At 43.6% G+C, this 17786-nt stretch overlaps 1 protein-coding gene across 3 annotated transcripts in view; it reads right to left on the minus strand.

The window, feature by feature from the left end:
* The window catches only part of C14H16orf87 (chromosome 14 C16orf87 homolog), a 53581-nt gene that overhangs the window by 8308 nt on the left and 27487 nt on the right, over positions 1-17786 (minus strand). The gene's annotated exons all lie outside the window — the stretch shown is intronic.

Here is a 17786-nt window from a genome sequence, read left to right on the forward strand (position 1 = left end):
CACTGTGTTCCGCTTCAAAATGATGGAAGAAAAGGACCAGTCATTGGATTAGTCAGAAGCCATTTTCAAAGTAGACAAGTCAAAGTAAGGCAGAAACAAAATCCTCCCCTTGGATCTCATCTTTGATGTTCTGCCCTCTCTATATGCTTGAATCATCCCTGGATGTTTAATGTGAGTTCTGAAGAGGCAGAGAGCAGAATACTGAAGTCAAATTCAGTTGCATGGATATGCAGGGAGAATTTGCCCTAAAATAGATTGAAAACTTGAGAAAAAAAAGATGGAACCTATACAGTCTAAATTAAAAGTACAGAGGGTATGGCTACACTTACAGTTTTGCAGCGCTGGTAGTTACAGCTGTGTTCGTACAGCTGTGTAGGGCCAGCGCTGCAGTGTGGCCACATTTACAGCACTTGCAGCGCTGTTGGGAGTGATGCATTGTGGGCAGCTATCCCACAGAGCACCTCGTCCCATTTTGGCGCTGTGGCTTGTGGGAAGGGGAAGGAAGTGTGCGGGTCTTTCCGCTTCCTGTTCCAACGCCCCGTGGTGCTTTGCTACACATTCCGAGCAGTTTGGCAGCATTGTGAGTCTGCAGCGCGATTTCTGAGATTTCTGTTACAAATGGAGCCTGAGCTGCTGAGGACCTTGCTGATGAATGTTGCCAGCACATCACGCATGGCAGTGGAGCTATTCCTTCAGCTGCAAAGTGACAGTGAGGAGTCAGACGATGATATTGAAACGCCTGATGCTCAAGACACTCAATTGCTTGTGGCAGTAACAGACGTGCTCAGCACCATGGAATGGCACCTTTGGGCTCGGGAAACCAGCACTCAGTGGTGGGATCACATCGTCCTGCAAGCCTGGGATGACGAGCAGTGGCTGCAGAACTTTCGGATGAGAAAAGCCACTTTCATGGGACTGTGTGCTGAGCTCGCCCCTACCCTGCGGCGCAGGGACACGAGATTGAGAGCTGCCTTGCCAGTGGAGAAGTGGGTGGCTATTGCAATCTGGAAGCTGGCAACTCCAGACAGCTACCGATCGGTGGCGAACTAGTTTGGAGTGGGAAAGTCCACCGTTGGAATGGTGCTGATGCAAGTTTGCACAACCATTAATCGCACCCTGTTAAGAAGAACTGTGACTCTGGGGAACGTGCAGGACATTGTGGATGGCTTTGCAGAAATGGGTTTCCCTAACAGTGGAGGGGTAATAGATGGGATGCATATTCCTATTCTGTCACCACCCCACTTGGCATCAGAGTACGTTAATCGCAAGGGGTATTTCTCCGTGGTTCTGCAAGCGCTTGTGGATCACCGTGGGCGTTTCACTGACATTTACTCAGGCTGGCCTGGAAAGGTGCACGATGCACGCATCTTTCGGAACAGTTCCCTGTTCAGGAGGCTGAGGGCCGGGACTTTTTTCCCAGACCGCAAGATCACAGTAGGTGATGTCGAAATGCCCACTGTGATCCTTGGAGACCCCGCTTACCGCTTAATGCCTTGGCTCATGAAACCATATACAGGGAAGCTTGACAGGAGCAAGGACTGGTTCAACTACAGGCTGAGCCGGTGCAGAATGACTGTGGAGTGTGCTTTTGGCCGTTTGAAAGCCCGCTGGAGGTGTCTTTATGGGAAGCTAGATTTGGGGGAAAGCAGCATCGCCGCTGTTATATCCGCGTGCTGTACCCTCCATAATATTTGTGAAGGGAAGGGAGAAAGATTCAGTGAGGAATGGACCTCCGAGGTTCGAAGCCTAGAGGATGAATTTGCACAGCCAGAGAGCAGGGCTACTAGGGAGGCCCAGGAAAGGGCTTCAAGGATTAGGGATGCTTTAAGGGAGCAATTTGATACTGAGAGCCAACAGTAATGTTTGGTGCCTTTGCTGTGCTTTGTTCTACCTTGGGGTACAATATTTACCACTTCCTGCAATAATAAAACGTATTGTAAAAGCCATAAAATCCTTTATTCAAAGTACAGTACATAAAAGGCCAGGGGGGTTAGGGTGGTGGACTGTACATTCAGAGGTTTGAATATGTCCTGTGTGGATTACTGTTCAATGTCTGCTGCACTTCAGGATTACTATGCTGCAGGGTAATGGGGGTGGAGTGCACAGGGTAAGAATTATAGTTATCAGGGCTGGTAGGTGATCGTACAGGTGCTGGGGGCAGCTGGGGGTAATAAGAAACTGGCTGCTGGAAAAAGGTGTTTTGTGCAAATACTGGGGAACAAGAAAGAGAGCTTTGGGAGGGCTGTGGGTTACCACGGTACAGATCTGCCTGCATGGCTACGAGAGACTCGAAAGACTCAGTTTGGCGAGCCAGGAGGCTTATCATCTGCTTTGAGGTTTTTTTGATAGCCAATTCCTTTCTCCTGCTTTCTGTTTGTCTCCAGTCATACATTTTCTCTCTCCATTCATACATTTTCTCTCTCCATTCCTGCGTCTTCCTACTTTCTCTGTTGTAGTGAATCATAACTGCTTTGATCGATTCTTCTTTTGATTTTCGGGGATTTTTTCTCAAGTTCTGCAACCGACGTGAGGCCGGTGATCCGGCTGCATTAGTCAAGGTCACTAAAAAAAACATAGATAGAAACATGTAATACACAGAGGCTACATTGTTTATTATCACACAGTGAAGGAGTTTTTAGACTTTTTGTAGCATCCTTTCCACATACCTCACATAACACAGAGAGGCCAGAGAAGCTAAGGCATGGTGAGCAATGGGGTGAGTGTTTCTGCCCCGAGTGCACCTGGGAGGGGGAATTGACCGATGGGTCACTGGGGTTTATCTGCACTGGGTACAGGAGGTAGCTGGTGTCCTGCACAGGGGACAGTAGTGAACAGGAAGGTGGCGAGCTGTTGGCGGGGGGGGGTGGTAACTGCGGGCCTGCTGGTGAGTGGGGGGGAAACGCACAGCTGTGCTGGCTGCCTGCTGGGAAGGGTGGGGAAAAACCGGAGGGCACCGCGGGGCTGGCTGTCTGCTGGGAAGGGTGGGGGAAGACCGGAGGGCACCACGGGGCTGGCTGCTTGCTGGGAGGGAGGGGGGAAAGACCGGAGCGCACCACGGGGCTGGCTGCCTGCTGGGAAGGTGGTGGGGAGACCGGAGCGCACCGCGGGGCTGGCTGCCTGCTGGGAGGGGGGGGGAAGACCGGGGCGCACCGCGGGGCTGGCTGCCTGCTGGGAAGCAGGTGGGGAGACCGGAGCGCACTGCGGGGCTGGATGCCTGCTGGGAAGGGGGTGGGGAGACCGGAGCGCACCGCGGGGCTGGCTGCCTGCTGGGAAGGGGGTGTGGAGACTGGAACGCACCGCGGGGCTGGGGGGGGGAACGCGAACCTGGCACCCTGCACTCAAGTATCCCTAAATTCTCAACAGGGTTTCCTACTGCCAGATATATCACCGCTGCGTGTTACCTGGGAAGAGAGGGAGGGTCTTCTACAGCAATGTGGATTCCGCCCTGGCCCCTATGCAGCTTGCCTGTGTGCAGCCATGGTCCCCCCACCCCTCGCTGCACAGTGGATCGGAGGAGTTAGCCTGACCGGGACAAGGACCACGGTGGTCTCCCGATAAACTTGAGAAAGCACATTGCACACGCTCTGGCTGCAACTTTTCAAGAGATTACCGAGGCAGATTACAGAGACGTGATAGAGCAAATCAATGGGCTATTCCACGTTCAGGCATGCATGCAGGCAGCCATAACCCAAACCCTCCTCTCCCAAAACATAAAAATCTGCTTACCCCGAGCACACTCCTCAGTTTCTTCCTCACCAGCAACTTCCAGCTGCTGTGACTGGCTAGCCTCCTCCTGGCTTGAGAAGAGCTCCTGGCTGCATGCCTCCTGGGACTCCGGGGTGTCTCCCTCCACGCCAGTAGCCTCACTGTCGGCTTCCTCTACACCCTCCTCCACTTCTCCCTGCTCTGAACTCTCCATCGTGGTCCTCGGAGTGGCAGTGGGGTCACACCCAAGTATGGCATCCAGCTCCTTGTAAAAACAGCAGGTTGTGGGGGCAGCTCCTGAGCGGCGATTTCCCTCACGGGCTTTGCAGTAAGCACTCCTCAGCTCTTTTATTTTGACCCTGCACTGCAACGCGTCCCGTTCATGGCCCTTCTCAGCAAGGACTGCGATATCTGCCCATAGGTATCATAATTTCTCCTTCTGGAGCGCAGCTGTGCTTGCACAGCTTCCTCACCCCAAACACTGATGAGGTCCTGTAGCTCGGAATTGTTCCATGCTGGGGCTCGTTTGGGGCGTGGAGGCATGGTCGCTGATTGATTGAATGATTGATTGCACTCCACACCTGGCTGAGCAAACAGGAAGGGGATTTTTAAAATTCCTGGGGCATTTAAAGGAGGGGTCAGCTGAGCCCAGGGCAGTGGAGTGTGCATGATTACCAGAGAGGCTTCTAAGGTATGCTGGGATACCTCCTTATACCCCGGAGGTCAATAAAAGCGCTGGTGGGCGTCCACACTTGCTGACCAGCACTGGATCACCAGCGCTGGAATCCCTACACCTGAGGCTTGACCGGGTGTACAGCCAGCGCTGCAACCAGGGAGTTGCAGCGCTGGCCGTGCTTTGTAAGTGTGGCCACATCCTAAATTGCAGCGCTGTAACCCCCTCACCAGCGCTGCAACTCTCTAGTGTAGCCAAGCCCTTAGAGAATTCTTAGTGGAAGAACAGTTTCACATGGAGAGAGAGTGAAACAATTTGCTTTAAATATTCTGTATACTAGTTTAGTGAAAGGAATCCCTCTCACTGTGATGAACGGCATAATTCACTGAAGTAGGAGAATATGAAGTGACCAGCCATATAAGTTCCATCAGTCTCAGTGGAGGGATTGTAGGAAAAACTAATAGTGTTGTGCTGACATGGGAAAGGGGAGATTTTTTTTTTCCTGTTTGTTTTGTTTTTTAAAAGAGGACATTAATCTAAAAACCCTGAAGTTAGAAGTGAGGAAGTTAAAACCCTCAGACTCAGTGTACAGAAAACATAATAACCACAGCTGAGCTACAGAAAGCAAACAAAGCAGGAAGGCAAGAAAAAGCAGCATTGTTAAATGGTAGAGTGATACAAGATTTAGACTAGAAAGGACTATGAGGGACTTCAGAGGCACCTAGTAAAACTAGAAGAATGGACAGCACGACAGATGAAATTCAGCACTGATAAAAGCAAAGGTATTACATCTTGGCCGGAATAGTTTGAACTACTTACAGATTCCTGGATTTTAAATTATTTGAAACTACAATGATGCCGATGTCCTTTTCCTGAGTGGACAGTTAATTAAAAAGTTTCTGTTCAATGCATAGTAATGGTCATAACATTTGGTGTAAACAATGAGATAAAAAAATGCCATTGTGACAAATATGACAATTTCCTGCAATATTTTTGGGAGATTTACTGTATTAAGTTTATGTATCATTGTGGGTCAGGGACTATATGTAATTCCATGAGGTGCATGACCAGGAACGAAGAACAGTGGAGAAGTGATTAGGCAAATTCACCCTGGTTATAACACCTCCAGAGAAGTACTACCATCACCCCAAGGGGTTCACCTATACTTGTTCAAACTGGATTCAAGAGATCAACAGACAAAGAACGAACTTTTGGATAAACAGCCTGAGTTTAAACAGACTCAGGGCCTTCTTTCTGATCCAACAAATGAACAGGACCTTCTGTCCAAGGGGTGTCCCAATCCTTCCTAGGAAGGGTCAGAAGGACTTGGACCTACTGAAGTCCCATAAGACTGGTGGGTGACCTCTAGTAAGCTTTTAGCATGCATAGAAAACTTATTTTTATATATGTTTTCTCTATAATGCTTTTACCATACGACTAGATGTGCATGCGTCAAGGGTTGTGCAGTAATTTATAACTGCTGGCAATTACATTGTTCATAACATTGAAGAGAAAGAAAAAGCACAGACTGAACTGCTTAGGCAGTCTGGCTTGCTGAGGATATCACAATGTAGGCAGGGAACTTGCAGCCTGGAAAAGCCAGTCAGGAGGAGGAGGAGACAAGAGTCTCCACCCAAAAGAAGTGATGGCTGAGAAGCCAGAAGCCTAGAATTGGTGCCCTTGTGGGACCATACGGAGAGAATATAGGTGCAGTTGTCCTGAAGTGTGACAGCCATTACATAGCTCAATGGTACGCCCTCATCTAGAATGCTGTGTTCATTTCTGCGCACTCTATTGACAACGATATAGCAGAAATGGAACCAATGAAGAGAGAAGCAACAAAGGTTACAGCCCTAGAAATATTTCCGAATAAGGAGAAACTGAAAGAAGTGGGACTACTTCATTTAAAAGAGAAAAATAAAAGTGTAATTCTATTTATGCACAGTACAAGAATAAGGTAACTTTCAGAGAAAGTAATTTTTTTAAATGTATGAGAGAAAAATGTATTTATTTTTATACTACACATAATTTGCCTGTGAAAATCATTGTCATATGGTAAGGAGGCCAAGAGTTTAGGATTCAACAAGGGATTTGACAGTTGTAGAGATAATCAGAACACCTACATAAGAATGGCCATATCGGTCAAACCAATGATCCATCTAGCCAGTATCCTGTCTTACGGCAGTAGAAAATACCACGGTTACATTCTATGTTAAAAGATTGATAAATAATAATGATTAGTTCTTATATTAAAGGGACATAAACCCTCATCTTTCAGGGCAGAAACCAACCATCAACTGATGGGATTAGGAAAAATTACTTAACAGCTGTCCACTACAGGATTTCTTGCTCCTTTTTCTGAAACGTGGTACTGGCCACTACCAAGGGGTGGATTGTCAATTAGATGGACTCCTGGTATGACAATCCCTAAATCATACAATAACATGCCCCTCCCCTATGGAATTTAATCTAATCACATTCGGAACTGTGAGTGGGCTTGCTATATGGAAAAGAATTCTCTTTAAAACAAAGGCTGAAGAGTTCTTATGTCGACTTCCTGCTCCACCTCCTTCAGCATCATCCAGACTACTGTAGCGTCAATACCTCCCTGAGGCAGATATATATTATCACTGTGGATGCAGTGCAACTGCTCTGGAGTAACTTATTAATATTATAAGTCGACCTAGTTATTGGGTTGTTAAATCAACAGGGCTCTTGGGAAACAAACAACGATTCTAGATAAGACAGCACCCCAGCAAACTATTGAGGGGCAATGCAAGATACTTGAGGCTCTACCTCTGAGCCCCTGGGGAGCTCACAAAGTGGTTTTGGGGAGCAGTACAAAAGGACCCAAGAAACTGACTAAGGACTGCTGGCTGACTTGAAAGTGATAAACTCCCTAGGGAAGCAGCAGCAGCTTGGGAGACAGTTAAGGGAAACAGATTAACATCCAGATGCCAGAAGTTGGGGTGACTGAAGAAACTGAGGCTGCTTAGGGTCTCTGTCAAAGGATGGCAAGAATCTAGGTAAGATAGACGTGTGGATTTTAAAACAACAAAAGGTCTAATTTTCTTATGCTTTATTCCTACCGTTGTGATTAAACACTACTTTGGTTTAAGCAGGCTGTCTGAGCACTATAGTCACACCCCTGGTCACAGACTGCTGCAGAGAACCACCACAGGTACCCCGTCAGACCTGCTGGATAAGCACAGTTGACAGACCGGATCATGGGCTACAGTATCTTGTGTAAGAGTATGATTCCACCCCAGAGATGTTAAAGGCACAAGGCCAGTCAGCTGGAGGGGGTGCAGTCAAAATAGACAGAGAGGGGACACAGGTGCAGTTGTCGCCCTGTTACAGTGACAATCACCATTTTACAAATGAAGAATGTGAGGCATAAACTGGTTATATAGTTTCCTTTGGGACCTACACCGAGTTTGTGGAAACATCACAGAATCTAGGTCCCTTGATTCTAGATCTTGTCCCCTCCCCACGGGACCATCTTAGCATGTCAAACACATTTTCCTTTCTTGTTTTCAGGATCTGTCCTATTTTCAACTCCTTTCCTATTATAACACAAAAAAATGAGTAGATGTTTGTGAGAATAAAACAAAATAATTCTTAAGCATTTGCACTTTTAAAAGCCATTTTTGACGGTTAGAATTGCTCTCCTTTTATCTGGGACACTGATGGACAACAGACAGTAGAAATGAGCAGTGATCGTCTATTCAGGCATTTCTGCGCTGCAATAAAACACCAGTGGCTGGCCCGTGTCAGCTGACTCAGGCTGGAGGACTATAAAATTGAAGGACAGCTGTCTGGGGGCTGGGGGGTCCCAAAGCAGGGTCCCTGAGCCCAGGCTCCAGCCTGAATCCAAACAGCTACTCTGCAATTTTATAGCTTTGCAGCCAAAGCCCCGTGAGCCTGAGTCAGCTGACACAGGCCAGCTGCAAGTGTTTTATTGCAGTGTAGACAGACCCTCTATGACATAACATCACAGAAACAGTTGATGACAGTCACTCATTTTCAGTTTGGAAAGCCACTAATAACTCCCATTAACAGCATTTACAGCTCTAAACTTACAACTAAGATAAGCAAGTGCTGTTTTAAAAAAACATGAACATCTTTGGTGCTCTTGCACTGAAAAAGCAAGCAAGCTAAAATGATTATTTCTAGTTCCAGTAGCAAGTATCCATGGATTTGCAATACTTCTCTAGAATTATGCTGCCATCTAGCAACAGAATAGGGCATATGCAAAGAACAAGAATTTGAGTTGTGGATCCATTCTATTTGATATTATGACCCAGTAATATTGTAATACCTCTTGCAATATAAGGCACAAAGACCAGATTTTTAAAAGGTATTTAGGCATTCTTCCACTCAATATTGCAATGCCTAACTGACTTAAGTGTCTGAGCCACATCTGAAAATAGGGCAGAGCAGTGCAATGCCTCACTCAGTACCTTTATAAATCAAAATGTCTTATTTTAAAGCATATAAAAGTATAATGATGGTTTTGGATTTCAGGGTTTGGCATACATTTTCAATTACACCGCAATAGTTTGGGACAGAAAGAGATCAATAACTAAGTAAAGGTAAGTGAAGGAATTAAAGCAGATGTTAAAACAGGGGTGGGCAAACTTTTTGGCCTGAGGGTCACATTAGGGAATAGAAATTGTACGGCAGGCCATGAATGCTCACAAAATGGGGGTTGGGGTGCGGGAGGGGGTGTGGGCTCTGGGGTGGAGCTGGGGATGAGGAGTTTGGGGTGTAGGAGAGTGCTCTGGGCTGGGACCGAGGGGTTTGGAGGACAGGAGGGGGATCAAGGCTAGGGCAGGGGTGCAGGTTCCGGCTAGGGGTGAAGGCTCTGGGGTGGGGCTGGGGATGAGAGGTTTGGGGTGCAGGAGAATGCTCCAGGCTGGGATAGAGGGATTTGGAGAGCAGGAGGTGGATCAGAGCTGGGGCAGGAGCAGGGGCATGGGTAGAGGCTCAAGGGGTGCAGACTACGAGCAACGCTTACCTCAAGTGGCTCCCAGAAGCAGTGGCATGTCCATTCTCCGGCTCCTACACGGAGGCGCGGCCAGGCGGTTCTACACACTGCCCCATCCGCAGGCTCCGCCCCTGCAGCTCCCATTGGAGTGCACAGGAGCCAGAGCGGGGCCATGCCACAGCTTCCAGGACCCAGCACCCCAGCAGAGCGGGGCCTTGCCGCCTGGTGCAGCCCCCGACCCAAAGTCCCGGCCAGAGCAGGGCCTTGCCACCTGGTGCGGCCCCCGACCCAGAGCCCCGGCTGGAGCAGGGCAGAGCCATCTGGCGCAGCCCCGACCCAGAGCCCCGGCTGGAGCACCGATTCAGGGCCGAGCCAGGTGGTGCGGCTTGCGGGCCAGCTTAAAACAGCTTGTAGTTTGCCACCCCTGTGTTAAAGCAATGTTTTCCATTACAAGTGTGCCAGAGACTATAGCTACTCAAATTGGCTCAGTTTAATGTCACAGCAAAAGGGAGATAATCAATAAAAACACGTTAAACCAGTATTATTAACTGCATAATAGGATAGCATACTAGAATACTTTTGGAGTTTGACAGGTGGAATAGTTTTTAAAAAGATTTCCATTCCTGTTAATACATACCTCTTACCACAGGAATACTTACTGATGTAATACTATACTAATAGCAATGGTTGATATTACAACAATATTGTTATAGTTGTTTGTACACCTACTTTGTTACAATATGCATTTATTATCTTATGTAAATATAACAGCATTGAAGTCACAAAAAGAATTCTATGAAGGTTAAAAAGAACTATCCATTTTAAAGGGAAAAAAACAAAAACTTAACTGAATTATGTTAGCACATTACAAGAAAAAAATATTTGTTTTACTCTCAGTGGGAATTAAGGCCATGGTACCATAAAAGGAGAACTAACTCAAACTGGGCCCAAAATGTGGGTATTCTAAAAATAAACAAGTCCAACAGAAATGCTTCCATTTTTTAATTCAAACGTATTTTTATGTTAAGACTCTTCTGTAGGAATTGCAATGTAAGCATAGAATCTGAAAATGAAATGCAGTTATCAAAAGTGAAACTGACTTCACCGAGATGAGTTGTCCAAACTAAGACCAAAAAAACTGAAAGTAGTAGAAAACAAATTGAATATACAAAATTCCAGATTTAATAACTTACAGTGTGATTAGTAACTTAGCAATATATTATTTAAGATGACTGTATCAAAACATGATAAAGGTGTGATCTAGTGCTTTGAACATAGGACTGGAAGACAAGATCTTAATCTAAAGTCTTGACAATGAAATGCTGTGTGGCCTTGAGCAAATCACTTAATCTCTGTGCCTGTTTCCCCATTTGTAAAGTTGTACTATCTACTTCAGAGGGGTGCCCTAAGGATTAATTTGCATTCTGTAAAGTGTTTTGCCTATGAAAAGTATTATTTTCATCCTTACTGTGAAATAAATACAAATGCAAGGATAAATAAGCTGTTGGCTTAAAAAAAAAAGTCTCTGAAAGATGCACAGTGAAAATAGGAAAGTTCTTAAATTAGTGCTGTCACTATTAACATGTCCTTATTTTGAAAGCTATGATCTAAATTCCAGATCACTGCTGATTGTTTGCCCAATAATACTCTCCATTGTTGGTGAAGTGAAGATTGAACATTTACTTAGTAATTGTATATAGATAAGAAACAAAACTCTCCAAAAAGGCAAAATGTCTTAGATTTCAAACAGAACATTTAGAAGTCTGGAAAGATGGTTCTTAATTTACTTGGCTTACTGATACGATCAATACCATTGAGATCAAGATAAGAATGGATAGCACTACTATAACCCAAACATTAGCAAGTGTCTGAAACTAACCTATGTGAAATAACAACAGTGATTAAAAGGCCTCATACAATCTCACTCAGAGATATGCCTTTGTATCAAAATAATTTAAATCTAAGGAAGAGGTAGGTTAAAGTATAGGCAAAGCAAACAGAGTATTTCCTGCTTTCTGCCCCTAACTACAGTTGTATTCTAAGAATCTTTTGAAGTAGCAGTAGAAAAATCAGTCACACCCTTTAAAAGAGTCAAACCAACTCATTAAATGATCGGGAAAAAACACGTGAAAACAAAGAAACAAATGTCTTGCAGGCGTGAGAGGCTCAGTCATCAGCCAAATGACTTGCCCTCAGTCCAACGATATAACCACATGAACAGATAAAAATTGGGATCAAGGGTGTGAACTTCTGCTTTAATAATGTACCCAAAGGGCCCACTTCATCTGTTTCTTAATAATTTTATTCATTACAATGTAACAAAAACACATCAGAAGTAATCACAGAATGACAGCATCAGTAAACAATTCTGGAGTTCTTAGACATTCAAATGATTTTCCAGAATGAAAAAATATTGCACATGAAATACAACTCTAAATAAGCTTTTATGCCAAGCTATTCAAACAGATTATCGATTTAGCTGTCCTAGATGTGGTGAGATTTTATGAGCAAATTCACAATGCATAATTTAACAGACTAACTTCCTCTATTTTGTAATTAAACGGTTTTCTTTTTAATTTCTTAATTATGAATAGTTTTGTAAGCATCTTATATACACTACATGTACTGTCCATTAGTCTGTCTGGTTAGGTAAATTACATGGCATTGCTATGACTTTCCGATTAGATGAGTATAACACCATTGATGGCATGCTCACTCACAAATAAATAAATAAATATAATTAACTATTTTCCATGAGTATGTGTTGAAGGAACAGTAATAGACAGACTCTTGTTAAGCTCTTTAATATTTTCTCTTGTGCACATATGCTCTTTTAATATAGCCTCTTGAGCTATTTGTATGAATTATTCCTATTACTTTAAGATTTGGAAAATTTTCGTTTTGGTTTTCAAGGACATTTGTAGGCTGGATTAAGACTTGGCTCTAAAAGTGTTCCAACTGAAACTTGATATTGACGATAACCAATTCGGACCAAACTCTATGATATAGTTCAGCACATGTTAACTAGGCTTATATGCATAAACACAATCTAGTATTCTATCTTTGGTTACAGCTATTTTCTGTTGTCTGTATGTGTTAGAAACCCTTAAAGCATGTCCTAAACTTAGCTTCTCATTTTATAAAATAAAAAATTGAAAAACTGACATATGCCACAAATCAAAGCCTTAAAAGTTTCAGCTTTGGCCTATTAAATTCTCAAGAATCCTCAATAAGATTAGTTAGTATAAGTATCATCCCCAGCTGCAAATACAAGTGAAAGTATGTGCACTTTACACTCAAACCTGATGGAGGCATAATTTTGTCCATCATTCATGCATCTTTGGCATCTAACAGAGTAGTGAGTAATCCAATAAGAACTGCAAGAATGCATGCATTGCTCCTTCTCATTCCAAGAGACTACAAAATCTTACCTACCAGAATTTGTGGTGTTCATTCACTGGCCACAGTAAGGTGAGACATAACAGTGCATGTCTGTCAGATTGCACAGATAATTACAAGTCTGTCCATGTTCTACCAAATGTAGGAAGATTTTAAATGAATGCAGAATGGCAGCTGTTTAATTTTAACTGATTTCATAAGTCTACAACACTCATTAATATTAACTTGGTATGCTTTGGAAAATAAATATGACCTCCCTTGAATTATGCTCTAGGGATGGAAATGAGCAAGGAAAATTGCTAGGTACTGGACAGACTGACACAAGTCTAACTTCCATGATTAACTGTAAATTGGTGGGCCAACCCACCAGCCAGGTACGTGAAACAATGCTCCAAAGCCTTTGCTCAGGGCTTTATTAATTTAGAAACAGATTTAAAAAATAAAACCAAGAAACTAACAACAGTCTCGCTGCCTTTTAGGGTACTGTGATAGGGCTTGCCTCCAGGGCTTTGCAGTTCTTTTCGTTTTCCAACCAGGACTTCCAAGCCATCCCAAGTGGAGACTTCCAGCTCCTCCTAGCCAGCTCCTGCTTCTTCAAAGTGTCCTCCTCTCAGACCTTCTACTGGCAGGTGTAGAGCCCCCATTAATCTTGTCCTTTTTTCACCCTGAGTCTCTCATAAGAGGCAGGAAGCTTTGTGTGTTTATCTGTAAGGCACATGGCTAGGAAAAGGTGGGTGAGGTATTATTTTTTATTGGACCAACTTCTGTTGGTGAGAGACACAAGCCTTCGAGCTAAACAAAGCTCTTCTGAAGATGTGAAGAACTCTGTGTAAACAAAAAAAACTCATCTATCTCACCAACAGAAGTTGGTCCGATAGAAGATATTACCTCACTCACCTTGTGTCTCAACTATTCTGGGACTAATACAGCTACGACCACACTGCATATGTGACTAGGAAAGGGTATGTGACCTGCAACTGTAGGTCCCAGTTTTAAAAAGGTCCAAGAGGCTCACTGGAATTCCAGCACATGTGAATCACAACCTAGGGTCCTGCTATATCGGATATGGAAGTCGGAAGGCAAGATTAATCTTGTAGATTACACACTTTGTTATGCAACTTAATGTGCGGGGGTGGAAGGGAGGCATATTTTACCTACTAATGGGCTTGATTCCATTTAAAATACTAGTATCTTTCCAAAGATTCCAGCTACCCTACAGCTGCACAGTTGTTTTGTTAGTATCTAGGGGATAGATTGCACTCCCGTTCAAATCAATGGAAAGATCCCAAAAGACTTCAATGGGAGCTAGATAAGGTCCTATGCCAAGTTGGAGATTCTGTGCAGTTGCCATAGTTAGCTTTAGAACCCAGGCATTTGCACCCCCAACATTTCAGAAAACAGAGGATTATTACTGATGACAAGTAATCAAGACCTCCCTTTCATATATCATCTGAAAAGAACAGCCTATGTCAGAGACAGTTCAGTCACCCATTCTCAAGATGGTGCTAAGGCAACAAATGCCAGATGAATGATTCAGTCCTCGAGATTTCTTTTTTACTCAGCAAAGTAATGTAGCAATATATCAGACAGTAAGTACTAAATGAGTGAATACTTTTATCTTAATTGCTCTGAATCAACTGAAAGGATAATTCACTTTCTCATTTACATGCTGCTATTTATAAACTGTAAACGACAAAACAAAGCTCTGAGGAAAATTTTAGACTCTTAGATTAATCCTGAGAATTCTGCCTCCAGAACCTTACTGTCTCTCTAATTATTTTAGAAGACAATTGTGACCTAACGCTTCCATTTACTTTCATCTAGGAATCTGATTTTTTTATATGAAGATGGGAGCTAAAATATCCAGAACTGAAGAATGCAAGGAATACAAATCTGACTACAAAATATTTTCAGGCGATTCAGAGGGAGGGCCTAGAATTGAAATAAGACGTGTACAAAAGACAGAGTTGCATCTGAAAATCTTACACACTGTAATCTTGCTTCTCAGAAGTACATGTTTTCCATTGAAGTCAGTTATTTTAAACAGGCACAGCTACATTGCATTCAATTCCCTCCCCCACCTTTTTTACCCCCCCTCATCATTTAGCAGTCATTAGCTTTAGGTTACTGTTTTGATGATTAGTACATGGATTGCTGCACTGCATTTATTTAGATTTCAATGCACTTCAAAGTGTATTCATTTACAATGATTTGCTTCAGCTACCAACCTTAGCAGTCATATCACATGGAATTCCACTCAGCTAGTCTTTTCTCTCCTTAACTTGCCATCTGTGACCATACATAGATTTGGAAAGCAGAAAACATATATGTTAAAGTGAAGAAAATTGTCTTGTTTGTGATTCCTGCATAGATCATCAGGTTAAATGCTTTTATCCACACCTTTCTTTAAAAGGACACCATCATTTTATAATAAACAGTTTAAAATTGAGGTAATTTTCCCTATGTTTTACTTTTCCAATGGACAAATTTCCATTTCCTCTCCTCCTTGTGGTTCAATGAAACGGATATTAACATACCTTTTTCCTTTTTCATTGTGTACCAGTATTGAAAGTATCAGCAGGGTTTAGGAATCTTTTTTGTTAGTAAATCTTTACTCCACTCTATCGGCTAGTTCTGCAGCAAGGCCTCATTAGCTATTCTTCACCATAAAAGAATAATGGAATTTTAAAAAGCATTTTGATAAGCCTTTCTCCGAGACTAACAATATTAAGGGAGGTCTAACCAGAGATCTAAGATACTTGACTGTATTCCTTGAAATAGCCTCATTTTGACTAACACTGAGTGAAAGGCGTAAAAAAATTTGAAGTGTCATTTAATGTTTCACAAAGACTTTATCACAGCTAGGAGAGAGTCAGTTTAGAAGTTACGTTACTCCTGGGGGAATTTTGCATCAAAAAATTAAAATTCTGTGCACAATATTTTCAAATTCTGCAAAATTCTGCATATTTTATTTGCTAACACAATATAATCACACCAGATTCAATTACTTTTGGTCATTTATTTCAAAATAAATGTCAGCAAGTATGTCTGTAACAATACAGACAACAAAAGAGATTCAGGAAATGTTTTTTGACAAAGATTCCTGACTGGGCATATTTATACAGAACTGAGTAATAATTCATTTAAACTACAATACAGAGCTGTATCTCCCGCACCTCTCAGAAGCAGTGCAAAGGCCCGGGGGAGTCAGGGGTAATGGAGGAGAGGAGGAAGAGGGAAGTAATTGCTAGGAAGGAGCCTGGGTTTGAACTTGGAGAGTTGTTGGATATGGGTGGGAACAGTATGGAACAGTTTTTGGGGGTAGAGCAAAGGGGGATTGGAGGGGAGCTTCCCCCATGCAGACCTTGGCTGACCCCTAACCTCTCCCATTCAGACAGGCACAGCTCCCCATCCCCGTGTCCCTGCACCCCCATGTGTCCTTGCACCTCCTGTCTACGTGTCCCTCCACCCTCACTCAGACATCTACTCCCCCATCCCCATGTGGCCCTGCCCCCCCCATGTGTCTTTGTGCCCCAATTCAGCCACCCTCTCCCTTTGCTATGTGGCCGTGCATCCCTCCCCTATCACCATGTGGCCCTGCACCTCCCTCCTGCCCGGTGGTCCTGTGCTCCACTCCCATTCAGCCCCTGCTCCAGTCTATCCTCCCCCACTAGCCCTTATGATCCCATGTCTGCCCCAAGTAGCCCCATACTGTCTCCCTACCTGGCCCGACAGGCACTGTGAAGAAAGTAGGCTCTCTCTCTTCCCTAGCTGGCTGGGAGTTGCTGCTGTTTTATCTCTGCAGCGCCCTTTGGTAGGCAAAAGGTGAAACTACAGCAACTTTCCAGCAGAAGCTTTTTTCTTAAAAAAAAAAAAAAAGTTAGAAATATGCACAGCTCATTCATTATGCACACGCAATGGCACAGAATTCCCCCAGGAGTAATACTATGTGTAAAATGAGCTGCAACTACTCAAGTTGCACTGTAGTATTTAGTGAAACACTCTGTACTCTGTTTAACAAATAAGTATCAATATAATTAGGATGTTTTTCCAAAATCTATTTTTGACTCATAAGTTCATGGACTTTACGGCCAGAACAGATCCATTAATCATCTAATTTAACCTCCTGCAACCTCAGCCACCCACTTCTGTAACAGACCCCTAACCTTTCGCTGAGTTACTAAGTCCTCAAAGACTTCAAATTACAGAGAATCCACCATTTACATTGGTTTAAATCTGAAAGTGACCCAGACCACATGCTGCAGAGGAAGGCAAAAAAAAACAAAAAACAAGGCTCTCCCTCAATCTGATTTGGGGCCAAATTACTTCCTAACCCCAAATATGGTGATCTGTTAGATCCTGAGCATGCACGGAAGACCCAGCAGCCAGACACCTGGAAAGAATTATCTGTAGTAACTAAGAGCCCGCCCCATCTAGTGTCCATCACCAGCCATTGGAGATACCTGCTGCTAGCAGTTGCAGATTGGCTACCCGCACTGCCAGCAGTCTCCTCATACCGTCTCCTCCCATAAACTTATCAAGTGCAGTCTTGAAGCCGGTTAGGTTTTTGCCCCCATTACTTCCCTTGGAAGGCTATTCCAGAACTTCACTCCTCTGACAGTTTGAAACTTTTGTCTAACTTGAAGTCTAAACTTATTGATAGCTAGTTTATATCTATTTGTTCTGGTGTCAACGCTGGCACTTAACTTGACAAGTTTCTACAGATTCATATTGATCAACATTCAGATGTGAATATACTGCTAGAAACTGAACACTCAAATGACTGACTACGAAAATGTAATTTTAACTCGGGTAACTAGTACCAGCTTAAGATAATGAGTGACTCTGCTCATTCTAGTACACAGTGTTGTTGTAGCCTTGTTGGTCCCAGGAGATTAGACACACAAGGTGGGTGAGGTAATATCTTTTGTTGGTTCAATAGAAGATAATCTCACCTACCTTGTCTCTGTTCTTTCTAGAAATACAAACTAAAGAGAATCTAGTGGTTTGCCTGCACCA

The sequence above is a fragment of the Gopherus flavomarginatus genome, chromosome 14 (assembly GCF_025201925.1).
Source record: "Gopherus flavomarginatus isolate rGopFla2 chromosome 14, rGopFla2.mat.asm, whole genome shotgun sequence".
Classification (NCBI taxonomy): Eukaryota; Metazoa; Chordata; order Testudines; family Testudinidae; genus Gopherus; species Gopherus flavomarginatus.